Source organism: Ochotona princeps, chromosome 1 (assembly GCF_030435755.1).
Source record: "Ochotona princeps isolate mOchPri1 chromosome 1, mOchPri1.hap1, whole genome shotgun sequence".
Lineage (NCBI taxonomy): Eukaryota > Metazoa > Chordata > Mammalia > Lagomorpha > Ochotonidae > Ochotona > Ochotona princeps.
The window spans coordinates 77432781-77441503 of NC_080832.1; the positions used below are offsets into that span (position 1 = coordinate 77432781).

General features: G+C 39.0%; 1 pseudogene; it reads left to right on the forward strand.

Moving 5' to 3' along the window:
• Positions 1-248: 248 nt before the first annotated feature.
• Positions 249-1891, forward strand: LOC101536654 (T-complex protein 1 subunit eta-like; annotated as a pseudogene).
• The last annotated feature ends 6832 nt before the right edge of the window (positions 1892-8723 follow it).

An 8723-nucleotide genomic window follows, 5' to 3' on the forward strand; every position in this document is an offset into this window, starting at 1 on the left:
AGCATGGCTGAAGTTAATGGAAAATAAAGATGTGATGCCTATTTCATCTTTCCTATTTGCTATTCATGAAAAAATACAGTACAATGCAGAATGTGTTTTCATAAAGACAGATGTTTTTCTAGACCTGTTGATTGCTATATCCCCAACAGGTTAAACAATGCTTGCTATACTCTGGATGCACTCCGTAAATATCTGTTGAGGGACACAGAGAGGAGAGAAAGAGGCAGGCTACTGAACAAGCTTCCAAGATGGCTCCAATATCAGTTATCCTGTTGAAAGAGGGGGCTGATAGCTTTCAGGCCATCCCCCAGCTTATAAGTAACAGTGCCTGCCAGGTGATCGCTGAAGGTGTACAAATCATGTTTGGTCCTCATAGCATGGACAAACTTATTATGGATTGCCAAGGCAAAGCTAAAATTTCCAATAATGGGACTACTTTCCTGAAGCCCCTTGATGTCATCAATCTTGCAGCAAAGACTTTAGCGGACACTGCAATAACCCCAAGATGCTGAGGTTGGCAATGGCACCACCTCAGAGATGCTGCTGGTTGCAGAATTTCTGACGCAGGTGAAACCATATGTGGAGGAAAGTTTGCACTCCTAGATCATCGTCCAAGCTTTCTGCACAGCCACTCACTTGGAGTTAAGATCAGAGAGATATGTGACTTTGAAGAAGCAATATGAGTGGAGCAGAGGAAGCTGCTGGAAAAGTGTGCCATGACAGCCCTGATTTCCGAGCTGATGTCTCAGCAGAAAGCTTTTTTTTTTCTTTTTGCTATGATGCTGGTTGATGCCAAGATGATGCTCAATGATTTATTGCAGCTTAAAATGACTGGAATCAAGAGGTCCAAGGTGGAGTCTTAGGGTAGCTGATAGCTGGTGCTGTGTTCAAGAAGACTTGCTCTTACACTGAGTTTGAAGCACAACCCTAAAAGTGCAGTAATCTCATCATTGCCCTTTTAAATGTGGAGGTCAAACTGAAATCTGAGAAAAAGAATGCTTAAATCAGAGTCCACACAATTGCAGACAAGTTAAAGATCCATCAATCGGGAGCCAAAGTCATCTTGTCCAAACTCCCCACTGGGGATGTAGACACCCAGTACTTTGTCAAGAGGGACATGTTCTATGCCTGCCGGTCTGCCGGTGTGTGAGGAAGCTCCAAAGAGGATAATGATAGCCTGTGGTGTCTCCATCCCTACCAGCGTGAATGCTCTGACACCAGACATGTTGAGCCATTCCCAAGTGCTTGAAGAAACCTAGATTGGATGTGAGAGGTGCAATTTCTTCACTGGTGCCCCAAAGCCAAAATGTGTATCTTCATCCTCCATGGTGGTTCTGAGCAATTTATGGAGGAGAAAGATAGGTCCCTGCATGACACCATCATGATTGTCAGGAGGGCCATGATTTGGTGTCTGGTGGCGGGACCATTAAGATGGAGCTTTCCAAATACCTACAGGGATTACTCAAGGACAATTACAGGAAAACAGCAGCTGTTGAGTGGGGCATATGCCAAAGCCTTGAAGGTTATCCTATGCCAGCTGTGTGATAATTCTGGTTTCTATGACACAAGCATCCTCAACAAGTTGTGGGCATGGCACGCCTAGGGTAGTATGTGGTACAGGGTAGACATCAACAATGAGGACATTGCTGAAAACTTTGAGGCCTTTGTGTGCAGTTGGCTATGGTGAGCATCAACACACTGACAGCAGCCTCAAAGGCTGCATGCCTGCTTCATTGTTTTCTCAGATGAAGCCATCAGGAATTCCTGCTCAACTGTGGACACTCCCCCAGCAGTAGGCTGTGACAGAGAGACACTCTGTCTATCGTCTGGCTGGCTAAGGGTGTATTTGCTGTCCTTAGCTTGGCTAGTTGCTGTTAGAAGGAAGGAATAGGAATTAACCTGTCTGTTCTCATTTAACACTTAGAATTAACAAATAAATAAATATCTGCCGAATGAACAAATGAATAAATGAACACTCACAAGATCATATTCAATATCACTTTAAAACATAATCCAGTTCTACTTTTTTTAATCCACACAAATCACAATAATAATTAAAAGACTCATTGTACAAGCAAAATAAAAGGCACAGTGAACAAATATAGGGGGCTCTTTATCAATCGATAGACATTTGTGGAGGTCCAGACTCTTATTTGTACAACCCACCAGGCTACTGCTTGGATTTTGCCATTAAATTATTATAAATTCATAATGAAAGGTTGACCACTGGACTGAAACTGAACTGGGCAAGTATGTTTACATCTGGATATGACCTATGTAGCTGCCAAAGAAAAACAGAAGTTTAAATGATGGAGTGCTGTTATAGATTTTAATGATTTCAGACAAAGTAAAACATTCCAAGAAACCCAAACATAGAGATTGTGAACTTGATCTGTGCTTCTTTTCATTAAAAGCTGTCTAACCTGACTTTCCATTGGGGAAAACTATCATTACAATGTTACCACCTATTTGTCTTTCTGCTCCAGCCAGCCTCCAGAGTTCTTGGATCTCTGCCTGCAGCTTTCTCTTTTATCTAAAGCCATTCTAGGAGACCGTGATCCACTGGAAAGAATGTCAATCTTCTCTGATCTGCATGGTTGCTTCCACCCATGGATTGCTTCCCTTGGTGAAGCATTTAGTGCTAAACCAGGAGCACGCAAACTCTGATAAAACACTCTGGAGGAAGAGCAGATTTGCTGTTGCAGCTGGTCATCATTTGTGAACCTCTGTAATGTTTGTCCTGGTAACATTGCCCAGCTTGAGGGAAATTTTAGTAAGGGAAAAGAATATTTTGGAATTTATTTGTCTTTACACATGAATATTTGGGAAGTACTTCTCATTCCTACTGTGTAGCAAGGATTTTGTTCAACTTGCTTGAGAACCATAGTCTCTGTTTATTTTTAGTGCCTTTTTAAGCTGCACCAACTTATTGAGGACTTTCCTGTGCTTGAAATGCTACTGCTAGGAGACAAATATAACAGTTGTTAATCAAAGTCCAGTGTTGTAGAAAGATCATGAGATACGGATTCTGGAGATCTGAGTTGAAGCTACAATTCTACCACTTCTTCACTTGAAGTTGTTTTCATTACTAACCTTTAAAACACATGCTATAGTGAAGATTTAAAGAAAAACAGCAGAATGTTCGTAAGATGCAAATGAAACAAACATGAGATGAATATTTTGTCAAAGTGATGAACAATAAAAATGTGAATCATGCTCTTGATGCTATTAATATAAAGAGGCTTCAAAAGTTCATGGCATGGGGCCCAGAGCGATGGCCTAGCAGCTAAAGTCCTCGCCTTGAAAGCACTGGGATCCCATATGGCTGCTGGTTCTAATCCTTGCAGCTCCACTTCCCATCCAGCTCACTGCTTGTGGCCTGGGAAAGTAGTCAAGGAGGCCCAAAGCCTTGGGACCCTGCACCCACGTGGGAAACCTGGAGGAAGTTCCTGACTCCTGGCTTTGGATTGACACAGCACTCGACATTGTGGCCACTTGGGGAGGGAATCATCGGATGGAAGATCTTCCTCTCTGTCTCTCCTCGTCTCTGTATATCTGACTTTGCAATAAAGATAAATAAATCTTTAAAAAACAAAAAGTTCATGGCAAATTATCCACACCTACAATGTAAGGTTACACTTAAATAGCAGAATGATGGACATGTGATTTTCTATGAAGAACTGTACTACTACAGCAATATGGGGGAAATCAGTGAAGGGAGGGCATTTGGGAAGGGAGAGGTGGGAAGAGGAACCTCAGAGCCTACAGAACCACATTGTAAAATAATAATAATAATAAAATTTGTTTTAATAGTTCATGGCAATTGTATGCAAAAAAAGTATATATTTTTAAAATCTTTTACACAATAGCCAACTATCAACTCCATTTTCCCTGAATTGTTTGAGGTATTTTGTAGTATTTGTATGTATAGAGCAGAAATTAAGAGGGAAGGTGTGAGTTAGAAATGAACTGTGATGATAACAGAAAAGCAGGAGTCTCAGGACTCTGTGGTAAGGGGTAGCTTGCAGGCTGGAGATGTTGAAGCTAGGGAAAGATAGTATCAGTGATCCAATGCTGACTAATTGCTAGGTGAGAAACCTGCTAGTCATCACCCCCAAAAGAGAGAATAAGCAATTTGACATGCAAAAAGAAGATGGAAAGATGAAGCATACAATTTGGAACCTGAAGAGTTTATGTCTTCTTTATAATAAAGCAGGTTCCACAAAATCATTCATTATAGGTGAAAGAAAGAAATTTGAACAGAATGTAGGGAACATAAATAAGATTGACATAACATGCTGGATGTGATCATATTTCATCTTGTTTATAGTTAATAATAGAAAACATTTTTCATGTCTTCTTCAGTGTGCTTAAACTCAAATGAAACTTTGCTGTGACAGAAGCAACTAGTTGCCTACATAAGCACTTGTTCTGCATCTTTCTCAGAAAGCTCATTTCATGGTGGGTATATTGCCACCCAAAACATAGACTGTATTCCTAACTATCTGCTCACATGGGAGCAAAGGTGGAACTCACTTGTTCTGTGACACACACTGTTTGTAGGTTTTTATGGTAAACACATAAATGCAGCTGATTCAGCAAAGAGAATACCTTTAATACCCTTTTTTCCCTGGCTTCCTACATATTCCTCAGGGCACACAATCTCAAATATGTCTGTGCTCTTCTATGACTTCAACAGGCAGGTTTTTGCAAGAAGTCTACGTTTGCTCAAACAGCAACCTCTCGCTTTTGCCGGAAGACCCTCTGTCCAAAAGAAGGGTCATGAGATGGATCATCACACCAAGCCATGCAAAACCATGACTGAGAGAGAGTATACTTGATGGCCTGGTATATCCCAAAGAATAGAACTTCACAAGGAATCAGTCTGTGAGGATCAGAGAAAATGGAATCTCTAGGACCCAGCATTATATTCGCTAAGTGAAGGCTTTCTAGAATCTAGAAAATATAATAGAAAACATTCCCCATTAAATATTCACATAAGAAATAACAAATGCCTTTAAAATATAGAAAGAAAAAATTGGCATTTCAAACATGGAAAGTCTGGATTAACTGTATAATTTTCTGGAAATTACCAAAATAATTCAAGAAGCAAAAAATAGGCTCTCAGTCATAAATGAAGCAGTTGGCAAAATATACCCCTGCACTGACCATTGGTACAGATAATGAGTAAAGTCAAGAATAATTTTTACACACACACACACACATACTGGGACTTGTCTTCCCTTTTTGTTTTCTAAATTTTCATTTATACAATACAGACAAATTCATGTATTTCATATATACATATTTAGAGAATAGTGGTACTTCCTACCATATCTTCATTGCCACCCTGCTCCAACGCTCTCTCTCCCTTCCTTTTTCATGTTCCTAGTTTTTACAGTTGCATACTTCTAGTATATTTTATAATTACAAGCTTAACCCTCCACTAACTAAATAATTCAGTAAGTAATAGGTAGATGAGCCTATTCCTCAAGAATACAGACAAGGGTTATAATAAAAGTCAAAACATCAGTTTTGCTCACATGCATTACTTTTTTGTACTGTATATATTAGTCTCAAATCAGGAAAACAAATTGCATCCATTTTGTTGCACAAGACAGGATTCTATTCTTTTTTTAAACAACTGATTAGTGTGCCATAAATGCATATATAGCACATCCCCTTTATCCATTCATCAGTCCATGGACATCTGGGTTGATTTAGTATCTTAATTATTATGAACTGAGCTGCTGTAAACATAGGATAACTATCTATTATGCTGATTTCATTTTATTTGGGTAAATTCCCAGGAGTGGAATGGCTGGGTGATATAGTGGACATCTTTTCAGATATCAGAGCAATCTTTTTACAGTTCTCCATAATGGTTGAATGAGTACCATTGTAACCTCTAATAGCTTATTCCTAGCAATAAGTAGCAGAAATTCAGAGAAGAGTGTAGAGAAACGGGAATAAGGGGAAAAATGCTATAAACAGAATACTAATTTTTTGAGCAGATGATATTTCCTGAAACTCCACTGCTAGTTAAAAATCGTGAGACTAAAATCTACAGGAACTGTTTTAGTTTCCTATTCGGAATGGAGAACAGGGACATGTACAAGAAAGGGTGCTGGAAGAACATGTTGACTGCTCAATACTATGTCAATTAATTCCATAACGATGTTAATTGTTGCTGATAATATGTTAGTGCTTTTATTTGATTGGGATGATACTCTGCTTGCTCTGCCCTCAGACCACAGAGGGTCTCCCCAATAAGTAGTTGGACTTGACTGGACTATAAGATGCTGGACTCTATGCTTGGCATAAGATTGCTAAGAGGGAATCTCAACTGAACTTGAACTATGGTTACGCAACAAGGTGGAGGAACCCACCATGGGGGGAGGGTTTGGGGAAGTGGGGGGAGAATCCCAGCTCCTATGAAATTACAACACAATGTAATTAATGAATAAATTTAATTAAAAAAAACACGGTTAATGGATAACCTAAGCAAACTGTTGAAAACACAAGCTCCCAAACATCATACATAGATGAGAAGTCTGGTCTGAAAACTTAAAAAGTAGAAGTCATTCTCAGAGCGGATTGTATACATAAAATTTGCCCTAATAGAGGAAGAAACAGCAGTGTCCCTTGTTTTCCTCTTCCCCACTCTCAAGTCCTAAAGACACACACACAGTAAGTGATATCATCCCCTAAATACTCTGGAAGAGACAGCTGCACCCGGAGCAAACTAGGTGAAAAGGGATCCTGCAACATGCACAGGGATACTTCCAGAGCAAAATAAGGACCTAGGAGCTACTTGGGGGACTCAGGAACAAGACAGGAAAAACGGGAATTACAGTTCACAGTTACACACAGCTGCCCCAAAATGCAGGAACAGCAAGTGAAATGGAGTACAAGAGTTTGAAGAATTCTAGCAGAAAACAGGAAGGAGTGGAAGAGCTTACTTCACAGTGTGTAAAAACATAATGGGAATATGAAGTTAAAAATGAAATACATAAAGAAGAATGGTAAAAAGATAGCAGAGATGAACTGTATGTTCAGCAACTTCATTAGAAAAATCAAATATCTATCTGATACATTGGAAATGCAGAAAAAGTAAACACACAGGAAGTCATATGAATAGGATAGAGGAAAGGCATGAAATAATGTAAGTGTCAGAAAGCAGATTAGAAAGAAGCTAATAGAGGCCAAGGCCAGATTAACAAGAAACAATTTTAGATCTTTGTTATTGTAAACCCTAAAATTAGAATCGAAATAATCACCAGAAATAGTAAAACGTAAAGTGCCTGAAAACAAAGAGAAGTCTTCTATGAGCACAGATGTCTTCTACAAGAAAAGAGGGTACCAAAAAACAACATTTCAGTGCTTCTTTAGGCTATTAATAAGTGGGGATGAAAAAGTATTTTCTCAACCATGCAGACAGTAAAAGCAACTGAAGTAAAACAAATGAAATCAAGTTGGTAGGTGACTTTTCCACAGCCACACACTAAGCCAGAATACAGTGTTACACTGTTTACCATAACCTGGAGTTTTTAAAAAATACCTTCACAATACCATAACCAGGGTCCATCCAGCCTTGTGGCTTAACAGACTAAGCCATTGTCTTCAGTGCCAGCATCGCAAATGGGCACCAGCTCAATTCTCAGTTGCTCCACTTCTTATCCAACTCGCTGCTGATGGTCCAGGAAAGAAGCAGAGGATGGCCCAACTGCTCGGGCCCATGTGCTCATGTTGGAATCTCCTGGTTCCTGGGCTTTGGACTAGCCCAGCCCTGACCATTGTAGCCTTTTGGGGAGTGAACCAACAGGCAGTATAGCTTTCTCTCTCTCTCTCTCTCTAATAAACAAAAATCTTTTTAAAAATAATAATAATAACTAGGTATATCATAATCTGAATTCTGTGTTCCTGCCAATTTCATGTAAAGGGCTGACACACAATATCTCAGAATGTGAATGAGCAATAGAAAATAGGTTTTTAAGAGATAATTTAGTTAAATGGTGTTATTAGAGCAATCCTAATCAAGTGATTAGTGTCCTGATAAGAAGAGTAGATTAATCAATATGCAGGACACACAGCGGGAAAAAATATGAAGGCACAGTGAAAAGATGGCCACCAACAAGCCAAAGAGAAGCCTCAGACAAAAGCAAAAATGCTAGCATCTTGCTCTTGGAATTCCTGCCCCCAGAACTTTGGGGAAATAACTTTCTATTCCTGATGCCATCCATTCTGTGTAAACAATTCTGGACACTAGCAAACTAGAACAGTATCATATTTTAATACTGCACAGTCCATTCAGTTTTACTTTTCTCTTTTCTTACATGAAGATGATTAAAATATTGAAAGTGAAGTATCTCTATCTACATATGTATATATGTATGTATGTATATATATATATATATATGAAGAGAGAGAGAGAGATGAGATGTCTGGATTGATGTTCACCTATTGTTTAAGTGCTGGCTCCTTGCTGGGATATTAAAGGACTTCTCGTGTTGAGTATTTATGATTTTTAAGAAATTTTTCTCTAAAAAATTAAAATTCAGTCTCCATTCATATGATGCAACTTTATTATCACATCTCTTGTATAGACATTTCCAAGTATATACACACACATGCATAGTCACAAACAGATGTTCATTCAAGTCCAAGCATGCTCACAGTTATACTCAAGAAGTAACACACAAATACACTGTGGTATGAGGTTT